Source organism: Aptenodytes patagonicus, chromosome 23 (genome assembly GCF_965638725.1).
Source record: "Aptenodytes patagonicus chromosome 23, bAptPat1.pri.cur, whole genome shotgun sequence".
Lineage (NCBI taxonomy): Eukaryota > Metazoa > Chordata > Aves > Sphenisciformes > Spheniscidae > Aptenodytes > Aptenodytes patagonicus.
The window spans coordinates 4735351-4755371 of NC_134971.1; the positions used below are offsets into that span (position 1 = coordinate 4735351).

Below are 20021 nucleotides of genomic sequence, written 5' to 3' on the forward strand. Positions count from 1 at the left end.
CGGATGAAAATCCATTAGTGTGTCAGATTGCCACACGTATTCATTCACATTTGCTCATTTAATTTCTGAATTCTTACTGCTAGTAAAATACACCAATGCATCAATTACTTTAGCACCATGCAATGACTGCATTTTTGTAAAGAAAAGCTTGTTCAGCAAGTGTTACTCTCTTACCTTGGCTGGATTGAAGTGCTAGTTGCTGCTTTTTCCCTTAAATGGTGAACAAGGCTGAATCTCCTCCCCAGCTGTCAATAAACACGGGCATACTGCTTTAAGTTCATTTCCAAGTCCCCTAGAAGAAAGCTCTGGGCTACTTCTCAAATGTGGTTTGTTTTCACAGCAGTCCAGGAAATATGAAGGATTCCAAGAAACTTTTTTTGTACTGGAGATGTTTGGTCGGATATACTTATTGTCTTGCAGACTCAAGTCTCCCATTGTGAAAGAGGAACTTTTTTGGTCTTTGGCTATGTTCTACACCTTCCATCTGTGGGTTTCCAACTTTCCCCTCCTAGTAGCACAATTGTCATTGTCTTTCATCTAAAACGACAAACACATATGTAATACATTAGACATCACACAAGAGAAAGGAGAAACAGTTTTTACAGGTTCAGTATGACGGATTTGAAAGGTCTCTTGTCTTCTGACAGCGAGGAACATCTCCCCAGTCAAATTCAAAGGTGCCGTGTAAAATAGCAGAAGTTAAGCAGAGCTTTGAATCTGTAAAATGTCACTTTCTCCTTCAAAACTACCATTTTTCAAAGGGAATTCCTTGCTAGCACTTCACCGTCTAAGCAGGCACCTTCTCCTGGCTCGGTATTCTGCTACAGTTTGCTTACTTTTAGTAGTTGTTTTATTAACTTTAAGCAAAGAAACCAGAAAAAAACCAAACAAATTTAGAGCAATCATAGGTTTCCATCCAGAGGCCAAATACTGTACAGGAAAGGAGAGATTACATGGAGAAATCCCAAGGGAGGAGCAGAGGGAGAAGGGGAGAGAGGGAGAGAGCAAACACATATATGTGTGTGTACATATGTATGTAAGTGTGTGTTGTGGGCAGGAGGTAAAATATGCCTGGTGGTGTGCAATCCTGGAAAACAATGGCACTGTTCCTGCAGATCCGGCAGATAGCGCTGTCCCCTCTGTGTCGCCGGAGGTAAAGCCAAGCTCCTCTATTCAGAGACATTTTTCAGGCAATACAGATCTCGGAGCTAGAGAAACTGTGCCACTGTTTCTGTGTTCTCCTCGTCTTTCTAGCTGCATCCACTTGTTGTCTGATGTTATTACTGTTACTTACTCACCTCAGAGAGTCCCCATCACAGACAAGACGCTTTACAAACGCTGGACTAAGAGCTCAGTGTAGCCTTTCTGTCCCATGATTTAATGACCGTGATTGCTTCAGTGTCCCAGCTGGTGACTGATTAAAGTAATTTCTCTGCAAAAACTCTATTTATCTACAAATAGATGATGTGTCTGCATCACTTACACCTTTTCCCCAGTTACTGTGAAACTCTACAGAAGTACATCTACTCTCTTAGAAAAAACAGGGGTGCAAACCTACATTAAAGTCACACACGGTAACTGAATCAGCTGCAATACTTAACACTTTGCATGCAAGTGCAAATACTCCCCTTTCACCCCAAAGATCTGAAGTTCTTGATTTAGCAAAACCATGAAATCCCTGCAACAGAATAGCTCTTCTGTTGGTGCCTGTCAAATTCTAAAAGCATTTGGTCATAAAGGACTTAAGTGATGCACAATCTCGATATGGGCTTCAGAATTAGATTTCTGTGACACAATAAAAGCAAGAGGGATGCAGAAATTCCTCTCCAGACTAAACCCTGGCATACAGTACCAACTCTGCTCCACTCCACATGCTTGCCTCGCCTTCCCCCTCCCTCTCACTCCTCCCGCTTCACCTCTTTGCCCTGCCTGACTCCTGTTCCTCCCACAGGAACCCTTACTTTCTCTGTCATTCTGCTTTGCCTGTGCCTTGCCAACTCATGTACCATTATCTGCAAGCCTTGCCTGCCCTTGTCCCCTCTCACTGCCCAGTTGATGGCCACTTACTCTTCGCTCCACGGTGCCTCTAAAGATCGGGTGGTTTACATTGAGCTGAGAGGACACTACACAAAAATAGACTGTATTGCATGCAGTGACCAATTACAGCGAGTCGCTACTTTTTACAAAGAACTACAGACCATATAAAACGCTGGCTTTGGCTATAATTAAAAACCCCAATGCTCTGAGAAGAATGAATCTGTAACTGTTGGTATCAGGTACAGATCTCAGCGTGTTCCTGCCAGTTCTTAAGATAAAGAAAATAATAAGGAATCAAAAAATGTCTGTGAGATCAGACAAGCTGGAAGGCACAGGGAATAATTCAGTTCCACCAGCAGCCCTTGAACAGAGCATAACAAAAGCACCCTTAGCTCCGCAGCCAGCTGACGGGATAGCCAGCTACCTGAGTCATGTAATTGCTTGAAGGTCACATAGGTTGCTTATTTCAAGGTCAGCTGAAACTAGGTCATCAGCTCAAGTCTGTGTCTTGGCAAGGACTAAAAATTAGTGCCAAGTGCCAGCAACATGTGGAGAATGAATCCAGTTCAAGAGTGTTCTTGGTCCTTACAGTCAGATGCCATTATTACCTGCCCACCCTCAAAACCAAACAAAACCAAACCCAACTTTTTGGATGGTACTTTGGAAAAAGAAACAGTTTCCTTCCAGCGCTGGAGATGGGGCTGTCCAACTCAGGAACAAGGGACACACCGTTGATGTACACTCCCTGATCGCTCTCGCACATGCAGAAATACAGAACGTCGGCACAATGCTTCCAGAGGCCGTTATTGAGTACCACTTCCTATTAAGAAAAAAAAAAAAGGGGGTGTTTGTTATTACTCATACTTGAGAGAGAAGCTTGCTGTTCTGAAGAGAATTAAGTTTTATCTGCAACTTATGTAACATTTTCTTTATTGTTATTCTTATGCATATATTTGAATAATTGAAACAGGAAACCACTTGGACTACGATCTCTTTTTCTTTCATATTTGTATAGATTCAGCACCGTAGGATCCTTGTCCAGGTACAATTATCCAGTGATAACAACTGATTTTTGATAAGGAGTCGTGCTGATCGTATCAGAGAGAGAACACTATACGAAAGAACACTATGCACATACATTCCACTTAAAGAGACGTATGTATTCCTCTACATAAAAGTGGTTACGTTGGAAGCCATCCACATAGTCACAAATGCCCAGGAAGAATGAGGTGAAAGGCTACTTATGTGACCCACTAAGCAGTGGCATGATCATTTCCATTCCAGTAGCACTACACATGGCCACCAGTCCCTATCAGTACATGAGTTATTGAATTCTGATCAGTCATGCATTCAGGGTGCTCACAGTGCATCAACAGCAGCTAGTTATTACTTTTGCCATGGAATGTAAACAACCCTTGATTAAAAACATATTTGGAAGTACAATTTTAATTCTAAAACCCCAAGACATTTTATGTTATCAAGACTGTCTATGGGCTTTTCTGTACAGGATCGGCAGAACGATAGCTGGGAGGCTGAGGTCCCTCTGATCCCTCATGCGTGGTGAGCAAACGATGATGGGGTGTCCACTTTTTGTCAAAAGCGTTTTTGAACAAAGCCTTTGGGGGAGAGACAAAATTAACTTGTTCTATAAAATACGGAAGCTTTATGCCAGAAATTTCATTACATTAAAAACCAAGCTGTGCACTATAAAACAGAGCCCTGACAGATGTTCTCAGTCAGCTGGGCTTAAATGTACTCCATTTGCGTGGCAAGGATTATGTTCTCATCTCCTGCATATAACTGTTCTCCCTGCGCAGCTACTCCATGCTCCCGGACAGCCACGGTGCAAGGTGCTCAGTGGGGTTTGGATTGCTCACTACAGAGGGCAACTCCCCGTGCTTTGACAATAGTCTTTCCTCCTCCTACACCCATCCTGATGTAAACCATACAAGGAGTGACACTGCCTAACAAAGGAGCTGTTTGTTCTAGAAATAGTCTTTTTCTCACATACCACAGATATCACCGCCCTTTCCCAGCATCTAAGAGCAACAACACACACCACCACAATAAGTATCAACACTGGTTGTTTCTCTAAGAAATGAAGAAATAAAGCACATCGCTGCGATGTACTAAAGGCACAAGCATGAAGCTATTTCCGAGGAAGAAATAAAATTTCACACGTCCTCAACAAAAGCTGGAAGCTTATTTCAATTTAGAAAGAAATGTGCTTTCTCTAATATGCCAGAGAGCTCCTAAACTGTAACAGAGTATTAAGTATGATTTTCTTTTCCCCAACTACTGTGGGGTCCGTAAATGCAGAATTGGAAAGATGATATAGACAGGTAGGGTCAATTCTGCACCTACTTCTGATATCAGTGGGTACTGCATACATATTCATCCATAAACTAGTGAAGTCTTTTAACATCTGAACCCATGAGGTGTCAAATCCTCCCTCCCATGAGGAAGAGTGGAAACAGAGGTAGATCAAGGTGAAATGATTTGCTCAAGGCCACAGATTAAATCTGGGGTTGAGGTGAGGGCCCTTAACTTCCTGTTTCCTGTTTTAATGACCAGGTTACAGAGCCTCTGCCCCATCACTGACCCCCATACCTTCATTGCTGTCCCATGATCGCACATGGGCTTGTTTAGCAATATCAGTCTTTCTCCTTCCCTTATGCCTCTTGCTCAGCAAAACCGTCTCACCTCATTTCCCTTTCTAGGCAAAGCTTTACAGTCTCTTCTTCTCCCCATCTTGTATCACGCTCTTGGAACATGCCAACATGCAAACAGGAAGCACTTTAGTACTTCAAAGTACTGAAAGCCTTTGCCTTTGTCTGCTGGTGATAGTAGCATCCTCTTAACCTAGATAATTTCACAACAGCTGCAGGGTAGACACTGCAGCAGCACAGCACAAGGTCCTCTTCCCTCACAGTTCTGCTGTACAAGAAAATAGCAAACATCATGAAAGGTGGGTACAGGAGAGCACTGTCTACAAGAGTCTACTCTTTTGACAGAAAAGGTTAGCGACATCAGTACACTCATTTGCAAGAGACAACTGATTACTGCAGAAGGATGGGGGAGAGCAAAATGAACACTAGGCTGGTAAATCTAGACTAAACCAAATTTTTCCATTTTAACTTCAGAGAGTCCTTGACTGACTGAAATCCAGTAATAAAATCAGCTTTCCTCTTGGCGATATCTCAGAATTAAATGTTTCATGGTTTTTATCCCATACTTTTCCTTCTTGGGGCATTAAGTCATTTGCATTTAATGATTTGCAAATTATTAAATATGCAAATAGCTACAGTTCTCTATAAAGTGACTCAATGTTCTGCTAATTTACTGTTTTCCGTGAAAATAGTCATCAGCCAGCTCGATAGACATTCCACACCTCACACTCGAAACAAGCATGAAACGGAGCAACACTGAACATGAGTCTGGGAATCCACGGCACAATTCCAAATGCACGCTTAGATTGATAAGGAGAATCTAATGCAGTCAGGAATATTTCCAGCAGCATATAGATTTTTCCTGTGTGTTATTTTAGTCTCAAAGCCAAAATGCTGGCTCGGAAGGTTCAAGTCTTCCGACTACATTTGGAAAACACAACACAGACAAACGCCCCACTGCGAGGAGCTCTCTCCTTGACTTGTTCCAGTTTTGATCTGAGTATTGGCGTTGTCACCAAAGGGATCTACTTACGCTAACAGTGGCAGCATTCCCTAGTCACATGGAAACACCATCACAGAAAATAAAAAAGCTTACGCTTCCAAGAGCCCACACAAACAGCTCTCAGACAGCAACCTTCTCTGGCCTAGTCTACTTGAGCAGAACTCGGGCTTAGCAATGGAAAGTACTACCTGCCATTTATTGGAGCAGGCAGAAAAGCTCATCAGCTGCATGTTAAGACTGTCAGTTGCTAATTTCTTATTTCCAGCTGTTTTAAAATTATTTTAAAAACCACTTTGTTTAAAAAAAAAAAAGTTATGCTGATCCCCCCCCAATGTAATTATTAAGAATTTGAAAAACATCAGTCAGTTTCGATTCCACCAACTACTATTTCATGGGGTGTCTCTACATTCCTGAAAAATCTGCCTGAACACCAAACTGCAAATTCTTTTCAGCTCAAAATGTAATAAAATGGCAGTATCATCAGATATGTATGTATTAAACTGCATCAAAGTGCTGAGCAGCAGCCACCAAGAGAAAAATTCAGAGAGAAAAATCAGAAGAGAGTACAAAGCATCACTAAAGCAGGTTGTAGGAGAAGATAGCACGATTACTGGATCATGAAAAGTGGCTGGATGCATTAAATAGCAGACCCCAATACTCACCTCAGCAACAAGAAAGGGATCTTGGGAAAGGAGATGTTTTGCCGCCTGTGTCCTGCTCTAATGAGGCCAACCCAGTCTTGGTTTCGACTGGAATTTCCTACTGCAACCAGAACAAAGCTTCCCAGCCCTTGCCTGAAGCGGTCTAGAGCGCAGTTCACATGTGGTAGAGGTTCTTGTTTTTTGGTGCAGTTCTCGGAAGTGGGAAGGAAGCAGCATTCCCACAATCCTTACTCCCATTACCAGCTGGTTGCTACTAAGCATTTTATCACCCACCTATCTCACGTGGCTTAGAATACTTTCCATAAGGAAGCCAGCAAGTACAAACTGGCAAACAATACTAAAATAGGGCACGCACTCCTGATGAGCATTAAGATAGAGATGGCAGAAAACTTGCTGTCAGTTAGAACTTCAAATATATAAAATACATACGCTCTGGTTCAGTGTACATGTTTAATCCTTTTCATACCTTCAATTCTGCAGGGAAATAAATAATTTGCTTTTTTTTCCAGCGAATTCTCAAGAGGCATCCTGACACCCCCCCAACTCCATCATTTGATTCTCTTTCCCTCCAGAGTTCTTCCAAGCCACTCTCACCATCCCTGTTTAGCCACTCAATTTTCCCGTTCCCCAAAGCAGTGCTCTCTCACACTGCTTGCAGGCAGGTTTTGTCCATGTCCTGAACTTGCGAGTAACTTCTTTACCCTTGGGGCGTAACAACCTGCTCAACCCACCGTTTTGTTCAGATGTAGGCATGTTGTTCAGAATCAGTAGGAGACAAATTAGTTGTATGGGAACTATATATGTAGGTATGACAAGATTTATGGCACTAAGGCAGCGACCAGAGCACATACCCACAAGATCACAGGAGATTTCTGTAAGGCAGCAGAGTATTCACAGGGAAGCAAACACCTCAGAACTGGGACGGGTTTCCGGGAGCGAGGGAGGTGAGACACTGAGGAGCACACGTCAAAGAATCAGGTAAGGAGTTCGAAAATTATGAGGTAGCACGATGGTTTGGGACATGCTCCAAGGCAGCGTCCTGACGTGCCCCGTGTTACAGAAATCTCTACTGCAATCAATGCCCAAATCTCATCTCTTCTCACTCCTCAGGAAAAAGTCTCAGAAAAAATACAGCACGCATTTTAAGAGGGAATCACCAATAGAGTACTGAATAAAGCCTGTTTGCTGCCATGGCCCTGAGCACAGTCTGAGCCTCAGTTCAGGTGCTGAGAGTCCTGACAAGCCTCAGGGAAGGAATTATGCCATTCAGTCTTCCCAGACATGCACAGACTAGGAGGCCAAGTTTTGCCATTTATCAACTTATAATGCAAGAACAGAAAGTAGGTCAGCAAGCATGGTATCTCAAAAATGAAAAAAACTATCTTCCAGTCCCTTCTTCCAGGATGGTTTTGATCAACGTATGTAGGCATGAGCAGAGCTGATTTTTAGAATGAAAAAACAGAGAAGCTGCTTGAGGCCAAGGCTGTAGTGGACTCCCCCAGACTAAGTCAAGCAACAATGCAAGTAATTCAGCGCTCAGGAAAGAAGAGAAAGATGTTCACGCCTGGGGGCCCCAGGCAGAGGCACATTACCAGCTCTGGGTGCTTTAACTGCATCAAAAATCAACCCAATGTACAGTAAAGTGTGATTATAACATCAGATTTAGCACAGGCACACACAGCTTTAAGCTATTCTTCCTGAGTGTCCTACATAACAAACCCAAACAACTTAAGGAATGAGTAATGAAAAGGTAGGAGGTGGCAAGGCTTGTTTTGGTTCAGGAAAGGATTCCCATCCCTTGCTTGGAATCTAAATTAGATTCAATTTAGATTACAGTGAGGCAAGGCCAAATTCCCTTGATGAATAAGTTGCTGCAGTAGATCACTTGTATTTTGCAGCCATTCTTCAATCAATGTATTTTTCATCTCCTGCTTCTACTTTTGTTTCTGATCTTGTCAGCTTCATGCCATGTCCTCCCCTGTTCCTCTGGGTTAGGATATCCCTTATTATCTGTCTCGGTAAGGAAAGAACTAATTTGTCGTCTAGTAGAGAGAGAATGTGTTCTTGGCCTGATAAATGGATTATCTCCATAAACATGCCTTCTAATGCAACAACACCCCACATTCTCCCAAAACCAAGGCAATTAAGCACAACCAATGATGTGACATCCAAAAGTGAAGGCTCCCTCTCCTGCCCAATATGCTAGTATTACAGTCAGGTTTTTGCTAAAGGAGAAATCCAGGAAAAATGGATTTCATGCTTGCCATGACTGCAAAAGGATCTCTGTCCACCTAATAGACTTTGTATAGTCGCAGCGCTCACATGTCCAAGGCAGATATACAATTGCAAGCAACACGTTTTACACAGGCAGTACTTCCACGGTTTTGACAATCAAATCACACGATGGGCAGTTTCAAAGATTCAGAGCCTACCTTCAGATTGTAAATAACTCCTGATAAAGCAGCATATATTGCATTGCACAAACAGAGCACTTTACAAAGCAAAACCTCCAGCTAAGGAGTGCTTAATAGGCTAGAAATATAAAAAGAGAAACGATGTCACAAAGTGCAGTACAGAGAACACCAAAAGGATGGGAACAGCGCCAGCCGCAGGGGAAGCGGAGTCTATCTACGCCCAGCAACTGGGCGATGTTTAGCCATTATCTGGTTGGCTTGCTGCAGTCTAGGCTTGTGATTTTTACTCTCCTGATACTCTCCATCCCACGGATTATCGTTTGAGATATCAGTGATATCAGCTAAGGTGTTCAGTCCCTGCTATCTCCCTCTCAGGAGAAATCAAGAACGTATAGCAACTTAAAATAGATACTCAGTTCCTCACTGGACTGAAACTCTTTAGCCTCTGACTCATCTCCATGAGGAAGACAAGCACATGTAAATCATATGTTGATCCAGAACAGTGGACCTGATAGACCTTTATGTGCCACCTGCTTCAACAGAAACGGATTAATTCATTTCAGACATCTCAAGTACTGATTTACAACTTGTTCTTCCTGGGTAATAGGGTTTGTGTAAATCAAACGGCCATCACTGAGATGTCCTGCAGGAGGCTGGAGTGCTGAAAAGCATCTGTGTGACTGAAAAGCACTACCTACAGCAAAGCTAATGGGAACTGGGTTGATTCACTTGGAAACTCTGGACACATGCCTGGCTTTCCTCTCTCATACACTGAACATTTTAGCAGTGCTGCTCCAACATATGCCAAAGGGGAATCGGCCTTCTGAATTTTTAACTGGCAAACAGTACGTCCAAAAATTGGGCAGGACAAATTATTTCCAGCTGACAAACTGGATGTTATACTAGTTTAAAGCTTTTTTGCAACGGGCACAATCATACAGCAAGTTATCACAAAAGCATGTGAGGCAGCTGATAACAAACAGGGACATGTCCAAAGGCAGACAGTATTTTTGTCAGAAGAAATGGGAAATGGGTACTGACCAGCAGCACCTTCAAGCCACCATGAGAGAGAAACTTATCCTGATGCCATACCAGGTTTCATAGAGCCCACGGAGAAAGACAAAACGTTACGGGGCAATTCAGAGCAGGAGACTGAATCCAGTAGGTCAAATCTCTGCTTAGAGGGAAAACCTGCAGTGGCTAGGCTCCTAATTTTAATTCCACAGTCAAGTAACTAAGGTAGCTGAGATGATTTTGGGGGAGAGGGCATAAGCAAGGAACTCATCTGGGGATAATATCTCTTTCTGATGTGCTTCCAGTTTCCTCTGATGGATCAAAATTAAACTGCTTTATTTCATTGATCCAGCTTCCTTTGCAAGTATTCTAATTTTTCCCTCTTCCTTAGAGAACCCAATTTCACGATGGGCAGCTGCAAAAATACTAAGCTTTCATTTTTAGTGCTTACATTTTGCTTAAACATTCTGCCCTTTGGCAGAATCAGTCTATTAATCATTCTGGTGAGAAGAAAAACCGGAACTACTTTTCAGAGTACAAGACAATTCCCACAGGACTGGTAATTTATTAAGACTGATTTTCTTTACGATGCTATTTTCCCTTTCTGAACTTCGGTGGCCTTTGCAAAACTGTTTCGCTATTGTATTTTAGTCTTTGTTTCCTACTAGCATAGCATATAATTCTTTCTTTCTGATGTTTGGTTTCACATGCATTCACTTTGTGATAAAGCAATACTCATTTTGTAGTATCAATTCAGCAGCTGAACAATATACTTGAGAATGATACTGCAAGAGAGTAATATTTGAATGCAATGCTGATTTTATGCAATAACCCGATAAAAAATAGACATTGTTACAAGGAGCTGCTCTCTTGGATGGATGCTCAGAAACTTCTGAAATTATTAATCTTAAAATACATGATGTTAAAGAGTAATCTATTTCCAAATGATGCAGTAGCCTAAACTCCTACACGCTATGAATACAAAGCCTCATTTTGCCAAGTAGTGTAAATTTCAGGGTTCTGAAATAGCTAAAAAGAAGTCTTATTATGTGCATGTGAAATATCAAAGTATCTGACTTCACTTCCAAGGAAGAAAATACTAATTCATGTATTTTAATTCGCCACAATTACGGTTTCCATAGGAGAGAGGAATAATACATGTTTTGGAACTTTTCTAGTCATCCCAAATGCATCATCTGTGCATACTGTGCTGCCTGCCCAAATTGCACTACAATTTAAAACAATTACATGAGAAGACAGAGTTTACTGTTACTAAAAAGCACATGGCTAGCATCCAATAAAACCCCAAGCCAGTAACTAAGCTACACACATTCCCAAATTTAAATTCACATCGACACCAAGAAGGATGAAAACATCTCAAGTAAAGTTAGCATTATGGCACTAAGCACTGTAAATCTCATCACACGACGGCTCACATGAAGTAAAGCAGAGCACGGCTGTTTCCATGGCTTTTAAGGGCACCTCATGGAATCCAGATCCCAAAATGCTGCACATTCCTTTACTAACAGTTCTCTAAGCTCAAACAGTTTCACAGCCCACCTACACATTTGAAGAGGAATAAGCCCGTCTAGTCAGAACCAAACCGTAAAAAAGATATTTGATTCAATCCTTTATTTTACATTCATATCAAGTGCCTAACTTAGCTGAGAGAGCAAGCTATACAAGCAGGCTGGAAGCCAACCTATTTATTGTTTGCATTTAAGCACTGCTTTCATATTTGCAAAGTGCTATGCAAATACCAATTACCACCATGATGCAACAGAGCTTATTAACACAAGCACAGTGCTGATGTGATTATGCTGCTTCCAGCTCTGGAGCTAGCTCATTCGCCAGCAGTCCAGCAGCCTCTGCCCTGCCTGCCTCCTGTTGCAGGGTATAGTTATGCTATGACACCCTATCTCCCTCACACTGTCCTGGAAAGTGCCTGGATTAAGAGTATCACAATACATCAAAATTGACTTCCAAAGCATGAAGCTCAGGTTCAACACTTCGCACGCCCCCGATACTTGTGCTGCAAGGACAGCTCTGCAGACAGGTTACACAGCAGCAAGGAAGAAGTAATAAAGCTCATTTGACAGGAAGTCCCAGTTATCCCTTGCTTTGTCCATCTTTTCACAGGGTTATCAAGAGCATGAGCATATGTTGCACTTCACAGTCCTTTGACTTATTAAATTCAGAGCATCTCCTATAACTGTGTTCATTTTTGATACCTCTCTTCCACTTCCAGAGAAAGACATGGAGCACATGGCATTTGTCCCAGGAGAGGAACAACCTCCTGCGTCCCGGGAACCACTTGGTTCAGACCCACTACCAAAAGGACTCAATTTGTTTTCCCGCTTGTCAAAAGCACAGGCTTTTGTCCAGCTATTTCAGCTCATTTGCTTGCTTATACTAACATTGTGCTTACCTGCATGTAACTTATGATAGACCTCAGCCACCACCTACTCACTCATCATAAAACTTTGCATACTGAACATGGATTTGGTGATGTAGGGAGCCTTTCATTCATAGTCAGCTTTTTCACAAATCATCTCATGCCAGACGCATTCAAAATAATTGACTTTTGACGCAAAACTTGATGGGACTTGCAAGATCTTTTGGTAAAAATCAGCATTAACAGCAAATATTTCTCCATGACAAATCAGTATGACCGACTGAAGCTCAACTCCTAGCAAAATGCGTTAAAAGGAAGCCCAAGGACTACGCATGCTCACATCTGTGACTAGTTCAGACTTGTCTGTACACAAAAGCCAAGTCCAAACAGTGCAAGCTTGGAAAATCATAGAATAGTTTGGGTTGGAAGGGACCTTTAAAGGTCATCTAGTCCAACCCCCCTGCCATGGGCACGGACAGCTTCAACTAGATCAGGTTGCTCAGAGCCCCATCCAGCCTGGCCTTGAACGTTTCCAGGGATGGGGCATCCACCGCCTGTTCTGGGCGACCTGTGCCAGTGTTTCACCACCCTCAGTGTAAAAAATTTCTTCCTTATATCTAGTCTAAATCTATCCCCCTTTAGTTTAAAGCCATTCCCCCTTGTCCTGTCACAACAGGCCCTGCTAAAAAGTTTGCCACCATCTTTTTTTATAAGTCCCCTTTAAGTACTGATAGGCTGCAATAAGGTCTGCTGAAGCCTTCTCTTCTCTAGGCTGAACAACCCCAACTCTCTCAGCCTTTCTTCATAGGAGAGGTGTTCCATCCCCCTGATCATTTTTGTGACCCTCCTCTGGACCCGCTGCAACAGGTCCTGGTTTTATGCTGGTTTTAATATTTAAACCATGTCATCTGGACTCATCTATATGCATTTGTTCCTAAGGACAGGATTCATCTGCCCTAAAAGCTATGTATTTCATCTGAAGTATTCTTCCAGGCTGCTTTATTCAGGCAGAGAACAGCATGCCTCTACAGGGTAATTATCATCTCATACGCCTAACGCAAATGAGACGAATTGCTGTCTGGAGGTGCTTCTTTCTTCCTTTTGGCTATAAAGACAACCCGAGTGACTAGCGTAGCCTCAGAGTTAATTTAAATGAGCTGTATCCCATCCTAGGCAATTTTGTACTAGGAGATCTTATTAAGTTTTGCAGCTATCAAGCAAATTGTACGGGGAAGGGACACACACAAATCAAGCAAGCCGAAAACTCAGATCTCATCCTTTCACTGGGACCTTACTGCTGCTGTTGATTTTACTATGGAAGCACTCAAGATTGTGGGGACCGCCGGCTGTAAAAGCCCTGGAAAAGACTGACACCTCCAGCAAACAGTGGTCCTCTCTGCACCACTTTACACAATAATGCTGCGAGTTCACCCCTATTCCATCAGCGCTTGAGGTGGCAATCAGAAAACAGAATAGGCAAAAACACTTAGTAGGGGGCTGTGACACCGCACCAGGTTGACACGATACTCAGCTAGGACCCCAGATTTACTGGTTGATCTTGTACAAGTCGCTGCCTCTCCATGACTCAGTTTCTCCATCTGTAAAGTGGAGATAATGCTCCTGACCTCCTTTGCCAATTATTATTAGATCTACTGATGAAAAAAACCAACCCTAACACATAGGTGTTACTACTCACTAACTAGGGGCATTTTACAAATGCCTTTAAGTACGATACTAAAAAGGCCCAGTTCTGTGACCTTCCTCAAGCTGAGCACAGTAAAAACAGATACCACAGACATGACTTATAAAAGGAGAAGAGTTACAGGGAAAAATCTAAACTTGGCTAACATTTTCTATTTAAGGTAACATTTTGGAACTGTTAAATACAAACACTTCACTAAAACAAGACTACAAACCACTTAAGTGCATCTTGCATCTAACAAAACTTTGCATTCTTTGTGGATAGAATAGCTTTTCAAAACATTAACCATGCTATCCTGAGCCATTTCCAAAGTCAAACAGACTGTGAAAACCAGTGAATTCATTGCTAGCCAAGCCCCAATCCTATAACTTTCTATATTTCTTACTTAACTGACTTTATTCTAATTTGCATCGAACAAGCAGTTGGACAGGTTCTCAGCAGCAGTCAAACAATATCCAGTGTAAATCAAAGTCAAGGGCATTTTCCCAAGAGGAAAGTAGGTGAAAGGTAAGGCTGGATTTTCCTACAGCATTAACTGCCCCAAGACTGAAAGCGCAAGGTGAAACTCTGCCCACATAGAGAGACGCGCTCAGCGTTGGTGTACGGGGAGGCGATGGCAACAGTGCGGGCAGAGGCAGAGCACCTCACTCATGCCGGCTTCGTGGAAGGCTCTGAAGAGAATGCAAAGGCTCCTTCCTCTCTTTATGGCCATTGCTCCCTTCAAGGCCACCACTCCATGCGTACGGACCTACATCATGTAAACCTTTCTCTTTCTCTGGATGGAGCTAAGTGGCAGGGGAGTTTTTTCATCGTGATTTTCTGTATCATGGCAGAAGCACAAGTAACTTACGTTAGCAATGCACAACCAAAATAGCTGGGCTTTTAGAGACTGGTGAGAATCGGCACTGTGAATTTCTTATGCTCATCGTGTAAAGGCCCTACGTCATGGCGCTAGCACTTTCTCTAGTTCTGCATTTTACCTTTTAAATTGCTCATCTCCCACCTGCAACATCTCAGACTGTCTGTGTGACTCTGAAGTGAGGCACTGAGTTGCAAGTACAAAGGATGGTGTGGGACCAAAGCAGAGGCACTGGCGGTGAGGGCATGGAGACTCGGCCAAGCCCCTTCACGTGGCTTTGACAAATATGAAACAAGTTTTTCTTGACCTTAAGTATTTTCTGTACAAGGCCGAGTGCAAGGTCTATACGGGTAAGATTTCACACTGCTCTGGGCTGTGTACAAACCCATGTGATTTTCAAATTCCACAGGTAAAATGCTGTTTGCAACTTCATATCACAGCCCAAACATCCCAGTTGTGTAACACCTTGAACTATTTCAAGACCATTTTCTCTCACCCCAGAAGCCTTCTCTGAATTTTACTCAAGGACACAAATGTGACCATTATTGCTAGAGGACAGAGTTTCAGAAGGAAATACAAATGAAAAATGAAATACAGATTCTCTGAAATATCTCAAAAGGTATGAGGAATTGAATGGAGAATGCTCTCCCTCCCTCCCCACCTTTTAAAGTGGCCAACAGAATTCCACTGCAATGCTATCACATGTAAATGAAAAAAAAAAAAAGAAAGAGGAGAGACACACAGCATTCTCTATTAAATGCTTCGACAGATCCCTACCACCTTGCCTGCTCTGGTAACAGCTCTATACGATCCACCCACTTTTCTGGGAATGCAAAAGTGCAAAGGCAAAATTAAAAAATAGTTTAAAACCAGTCATTTTTAAACATGGTTTACTCTTTTCTTCCACTGAGCCACTGAAGCCCACAGTTTTCAATATCCCTTTCAACTATTGGCCATTTAAACTTTGCTTCCTGCCTGCAAATCTGCTAGCATTGTTACAGATGGGAATACCAAACACAGAGGTCAGTCTGTATCAGAGCAATGGTCGCTGGCTGTCAGCTCTTGTAAACCATGAGCCATCACTTTGTCAGTCTCAGCCTTCGGCTTTGCAAGCTGTGACTAAAGATCCTGACTTGCTCTGCTAGCAGCTGTTGCAAGCTGTGAGCCAGCATCTTGGCATTCTCAGCTGAAACACTCACCGCTTCTGTGCTCACAAACTGTCATTTTCAGTTAGCAGAACTCTCGGGTGACATGGCAGCAATGCAAGGACATCACAGGGTAAAAAAAGGATCATCTGTTTGAACGACCCACATTCAACCAACTGACTCATTTTTAATCATTTTCCAATAGAGGTCATCCAGACAGTAAACATCTGGCTGTGGCACCTCAGCCATCTTCCAACGAGAATTATCTTGCTAGTCAACATCTAGTCCCGCTGTATCAGTTGTCAACTACTTGTGCAGTCACATTAGTGCAATGACCTGCTTTTCATCATAAAAAACCAAAAGCCACAGGGCCAAAATTTTCTAAGCCGAAGAGCATCTTTGCCAAATAACACTTAGTTTGTTTCCACATGAAATTAGGAAATAATTCGTGCCCATTTGAAGTGACTTTTGACAAATAATGGACAACATCCTTCCAGAGGCTGTGTATGGAAACCTTTGCTGACCACAGACTGCCATTTCTAGGTAGCATTACTTATAAACATATAGCACACATACCATGTATTTTACAAGCGAGTCTTCCCCAAAGCTTCCCTGCCTACATTTGCATAGGTGCTTTGGGGTAAACATACCTCTGCATTACTATCCATTTTCTCTTCCCATGCATCCAGCTTTAGTTATGCATAGGCCCATACTCGCATCCCTCTTTTAACTGTCCCTTTTTCATCCTGTCTTCACCTGAAGAGTTAGCTTGCCTCTGACACTTGACAGGCTGTGACATGAGGAATGAGGTTGGGTATGTTGTTCCAGAGGAATAGATTCAGACTGCAAACTACAGGTTGGCTCTGCAAGTTCTAGATGCACTGGTTTGGCACATTAACCAGCACATCAGATAACATTTTAAAAGGAAAAATGTATTGTTTTGCCTGAGAATGATGAAAGCATCAAGACAGCAGCTGTTTGAAAGAAAGACTAGACTTTACGAATTCCTATAAATCATTTATTATTGCAAATGAAATGTTGGAAATATCACCACATTTAAAGAAGATAGTTATACTGTGTTTCCACACCAACTTCCAGTCCTGACCGTACCTTTGCACAGTCCCAGGAAGTTGCAAAGAGGAAGAAGATAATTTTTCCTTACTGTTTTTATACCATGTTCAGTATGAATTCAGTAATGATTCATATTAATAGCATTAGGAAGCAGGAAGATAAAATACCAAGAAGAGTAAGAAAGTCCTAGATACTGTCTCTCGCTTGTGGCTTCTGTTTTCTTCCTCAGAGACAGAAAATTTCAACAAAAGATTGCTTCTAAATAATATCCCCCCTCCCCAAGAAATGTGCAAGTTTTACTTCTCATCTTTTTGAACTTTCTTTAGGTGGGGAGCAGCTAGCTCAGCAGTTGATAGTGTGCCCTGACAGACACACCTCTGTAGCTTACTATTTCAAGTAACCCAGAATTACTTTAGATATATTGGAGACAGTCATAGCTTCTTGATTACCCATGTGAAAATGTTTTGAATGAGCAGTTCTCCACATCACAAAGTGACAGAATACAAATGACTCTATTGTAGAAATCTAAGTAGAAACTCTGTAAACAAGGACTAGAGGTGAAAAGACCAGTCACTTCCCCCACGCCTAACTAGCTCTTCTTCAGATGATGTGAAGAAATAAACGATATATTAAAAAAATATATATGAAATGATGCATTTCATCCGTGTTATCTCTTTGTGGATATACAAAATTCACCTCAGCAGTATATTAGCTTCAAAAGGGTGAGGGTAGGCCAAATCCTTTTGTAAAATCGAGATAAAACTTTCACTGAAACAGACTACAGCTGCGGTGACTGTGCCAAGTCCCTCGGGATATCAAGTCAGCATGGTACTTATAGTGAGGCACGCTATAGTTCACCATTTAAAATGCCATCTTAAAAGCTAGGAATTAAGCCTATTGCTCCTTGTAATTTCCTACTCACCTCTGGTTAACAAGAAAGGAAAATTAGAAAAAAGCACAGAAATATAGCTTTCCATGAACTCTGTACAGTACTATGTAAAATTCCCCGATCACGGGAAGGTGAATGCTGTAGGCACTCAGACAAGGAGTGGTTTACCACCAGTGCCTAAATTACCAGTGTCAAAATACTGCCTAAGCTTTTGTTTTAATTTGGCTCCCGAGAGGTCTATGCAAGTGCTTGGTTCATCACTTGTGGCCTGTGAATTATGGTTTAACACCTTTGGGCTAAATTAAGAAGGGAAAAAAAGAAAGATTTAGCAATAGGTTTTCCCTCTCCTGCTGAGGGGGGAGTTTCTTCACTCCACTGAGTAAGGAAACAAGGAATCCTCAAAACTTCCCCCCTTTGCTAAGGGATGGACCCAGAATACATTCTCAGCCCCTTCTACTTGCCTTCACTAACAGGTTGCCTGCTACTGGAGATAGCTGGCTGCAAAGCCTTGTTTTAAAGGCTACTTAAAGCATAAGGAAATCGTAGAGCTCATGTACATACATGCCAGTACGTGCCTAGCTCATCTGCAGTTCTATCTCACCTTGAAAGATGATTTCCGCACCATAAAACTATCACCTGAAGTTCAGGTTTTGTTTTACACTTGGCCTCAAAGGAAGAAAAACAAAACACTTCTTTATCACTGGAGATAGGCCTGTGCTAGGACACCAAGATAGACACACATTCTGCTCTCTAAAATCTTATTTTTGCTGGTGTAAAAGCAATGAATGAACAAGGAAAACACTAAGCACAGAGGCTGCTGTGCTCCCTCTGCTGGCTCTCCCTGAGGAAAGGCAGCAAGCCTGCACCCATGCCTTGTAAAAGCAAATTTAAGTATGGATCTACCACCTAATCCTGCATCTACAGGTACTTCTAAAGCTGCACGCTGCCATTTTTGCTAATGCAGGCCCCACTTCATACCAGATAGGAGACATATAAATAACACAGAAAAGTTCAACCGGCAAATCGCAGGCAAATGCATTACATTCTCCTTACTCCAAAAGCCCTTACCAACATTTACACCTTTGCTTCACAACCTGAACGAATTTGAGAATCTGAGCACAGGTATCAGCAACCTGCAGTCTTCATGCACTACAAGTTAAGAAATGTGGTCTCTGTGTGTTAAATAACAGCAAAGCATTCTCCTGACTGTCTTTTTACAGGACTTGCATACAGCCACAGGAACTTAGAATAGGATCAAAATATGTCTTAATTCTGGTGAAGAAGTGTAAAAGACATAATAATTCAGAAGGGACACATTATTTTTCCAGACTGATATTTAGAAATCAGAACAATACTCATTCATTTTACCTTCTAAACAGGGCTCAGCTATGAATGTTGAGACATACTAGAAACATGTGACAACTACAGCTCTCTGGCACAGGCCCAAGTATATTCCTCTCTATACACGCCATGTCTTGCCAAACCAGGGCAAGAGTGTTTCACTGGCAGGATTCAGTTGTGCATAAGCACTTGACCAGAACTGCAGCCCACGTTCTCATGTGGGCTCTATTTCTGGTACCTTTTCAGCAGGGCCAAATGACAAAACCCAAGATGATCAGTGGCAAGTGACTACTGTTAACAAGGATAATTTCTCCCAGCAGTGGGATATTACACCGTCCAACCATGCTATGTTGGTTCACGGGGAACAAGAGATTTGTTTTTTTCCAGAACTTCTCATCTTTACTTTGTAACTCACAGGAAAACAATCCCTTCAGTGGACAAAATTAATGAAATTTCTGCCACAGAACTTTTTAACCATCAATTTTGCACTTTGAATTTGGCAGCTCAATACAGATCCTTTGTCAGCAGCAAACCCGGCTCAATACTTTGTAAATATTGCTAAGCTGTGGTACTGTCTATAGGGCTTTCCCAGTTTAATGAATTTGCTACAGAACATACCCTTCAGACGACAGATGCGTCACTGTAAATACTGCACGTAGACTAGGGTGTATGGGGTACTTTGGTGCCGAACACTTTTCTAATTTGCATTTCTAACATTTGTCCCCAGGCCAAAGTACTCATGATTTATAGAAGACAAATGCAAAAACTGCCCAAATGACCCAGATAACATTCTAAATCACAAACCATTACTAAAAAGTAC

At 42.1% G+C, this 20021-nt stretch overlaps 1 long non-coding RNA gene across 2 annotated transcripts; it reads right to left on the reverse strand.

Annotated features, from left to right (window-relative positions):
* Positions 1-178: 178 nt before the first annotated feature.
* LOC143170287 (uncharacterized) lies at positions 179-6421 on the reverse strand. 2 transcript variants are annotated; one of them, XR_012997029.1, is made up of 3 exons: positions 6372-6421; positions 2767-2857; positions 179-537 (listed from the first exon to the last, which is right to left on the reverse strand). It is a non-coding gene; the product is annotated as an uncharacterized LOC143170287 (long non-coding RNA). The 2 variants fall into 2 exon arrangements; XR_012997030.1 differs by having other exon boundaries at positions 2683-2857.
* Between the last annotated feature and the right edge of the window lie 13600 nt (positions 6422-20021).